This window comes from Artibeus jamaicensis, unplaced genomic scaffold (genome assembly GCF_021234435.1).
Source record: "Artibeus jamaicensis isolate MK-2021 breed Jamaican fruit bat unplaced genomic scaffold, CSHL_Jam_final contig_456, whole genome shotgun sequence".
NCBI classification, from domain to species: Eukaryota; Metazoa; Chordata; class Mammalia; order Chiroptera; family Phyllostomidae; genus Artibeus; species Artibeus jamaicensis.
This window is the reverse complement of record NW_026521839.1, coordinates 6,293,434-6,296,144: the sequence shown is the minus strand read 5'-3', so window position 1 is coordinate 6,296,144 and position 2,711 is coordinate 6,293,434.

Genomic DNA, 2,711 nt, shown 5'->3' with positions numbered 1-2,711 from the left:
GCTGGCTCTGCAGGAGCTTCCTGTCAAAGAATAGAAGGAAACAGATTGGGACTAACTCCAGGGGCCCTGCTCAGCCTGACGGTCCAGATGAGGATGTACGGCTGAAACATCAACGACTGCGACTGCGCCCTGGGGACTCTGAGTGGCCTGAGCTAGTGCCAGTTGTGTTCTCCTCCAGGGCCTGTGCTCAAAGACCAGTGATGGCGGCACACCATCCCACCCCACCCCACCTTCGTCCCCTGCCTTCCCCTCCTAGGGATCCACCAGGTACCTCCACACACTGCCTAGAAGTGTTCCTGGAGTGTACAACCCCATTCTGTTTGACTGTGATTGTGCTCTAAGGCTCAGCCCACCAGCCGCCCAGGCTCTATAGACTCCGAATTCTTCACATTCCTCTCCCTCCTCAGAACTACAGATGCAGATGGGGCTTCCAGTATATCTTATTATTGTTATTCTGTTTTTACTTTAAGTATTTTATTTATTTATTTTTAGAGAAGGGTAGGGAGGAAGAGAGGAACATCAAAGTGTGGTTACCTCTCGCTTGCCCCCTCCTGGGGCCCTGGCCTGCAACCCAGGCATGTGCCCTGACTGGGAATTGAATCAGGGACCCTTTGGTTCACAGGCCAGCCCTCAATCCACTGCGCCACACCAGTCAGGCCTTATTATTGTTATTCTTTAAAAAATATTATTGTGGGTGAGAGTCAAACTTCATTTTATTTTTATTTATTTTTAGAGAGAAGGGAAGGGAGGGAGAGAGGGAGAGGAACATTAATGTGTGTGTGGTTGCCTCTTTCACGCCCCCTACTGGGGACTCAGCTCACAACCCAGGCATGTGCCCTGACTGGGAACCGAATTGGAGACCTTTTGGGGCGCAGGCCAGCACTTAATCCGCTTAACCATGCCAGCCAGGGCTACTATTGTTATTCTTAAGAAAAAACCGAGAGAACCACATTCCAAGCATCCCTCCCTCCAGGCACTCCCCTCACTTTGGGTTCAGGCTCTCCCTGTGCTCCAGCAGTATTCTTATTCTTAGCATTCAGCCATCATACATCCCACAGTACTCTCTCCTGCAGACACATTGTCACTGTTTTTAGTATCCTTAGGACCTGGCACAATGCCTGACGTACAGTGGGTCCTCAGCACATATTTATTAAACTAAACTCAAGAGGTTTACAGCAATGTAGCACACGATCCTCTTTAATGTAGTTACCATTGTTGTGAATTTTCTTCCAGCCTGTGATATAATATGCATATATTCCTTGAACCTTTTGAGAGTAAATTGCCGACAGAATGCCCCGTCACTCTCGAAGTGTTGTAGTATGTATTTCCTACAAACAAGGACACTCTACTATTTAATCAATACAGCCATCAAAATGAGAAAGTTAATATTACTATATTAATACTACCTAATCCTCAGATTTCATTACAGTTTTGACTGTTGTCCTAAGAATGTTCTTTATAGCAGAACAGTCTGGTCTAGCCCTGACCAGTGTGGCTCAGTTGGCTCGGCCTCCTCCTGCAGAGCAAAAGGTTGCTGGTTGGATTCCCGGTCAAGGCACTTGCCTAGGTTGTAGGTTCCGTCCCTGATTGGGGTACAATTGATGTTTCTATCTCGCGTCAATTTCCTCTCCCTGTTTTTCTCCCCTCTAAATAAACAATTAATAAACAAATAATTTTTTTAAAGGTTCCAATCCAGAATCACTCATTGCACATCTCTTTTGTCTCCTTCAATCTGAAGCAATTCTTCAGTTGTTCCTTGACTTTCACAACCTCGACATTTTTAAAGGTTCCAGTCCAGCTGTGTCGTCGAGTTTCCCTCCCTTGGGTTCATTGGGTCACGCGTCTTTCGCAGGAATGTCGAAGAAGCAGCGCTGTGCTCCTCTCTTTGCATCCTGTCAATCAGCTCACGGGTTTTTTTAATCTTTTTTTAAAAATTTAGTTATTTTTCAATAAGCTCACAGTTTTTGATCTGCTCCACGGATGGTCACTTGATCTCTTGTTTCGGGTGGTGTCTGCCACTGTCTTAGTTTCCTGAGACCATGTACCAATGACCATAAATTGGGGACTTAAAACAATGGAAATGTACTCTCTCCCAGTTCTGGAGGCCAGAAGTCAAAATCAAGATATTGACAGAGCCACACCCTGTCTGAAGATGCGAGGGAAGAATCCATTCCTGGCCTCTCTCGGCTTCTGGTGGCTGTTGGCCATTCCTTGGCTCGTAGCTGCATCACTTTGGTCTCTGTTTCATCAATTTCTCTTTTGTGTTTCTTTCCAAGGACCCTTGTCCTTGAATCTAGTGCCCTTCTAGACAATCCAGGGTGACCTTCTCATCCCAAGATCCTTAACTTATTACATTTGCAAAGGCTCTTTTTCCAAGTAAGGAAACATTCACAGGTTCTCAGGATTAAGATACAGACATATCTTTTTGGAAACTACCATTCAGCCGCTATAGCCAGTTTTCTCCACTTCAAAGTTAATTCTTTTCTCTTTGTAATTAATAAGTATTTTGTGGGGAGATACTTTGAAACTATGTGAATATTACATGTTACAATCATTTATTATTTTGATTCTCAAATTGTTCCAGTTTTGGTCCCTGGGAGCCCCTTCAGGCTGACTTCTGTGTCCTCTCAACCTGTCTCCATCATTCTTTGAACACTTCCTTGCTTTCTGGCATAACAAGGTGTGCACTTCATCTCCTGTTTTACCAGCCC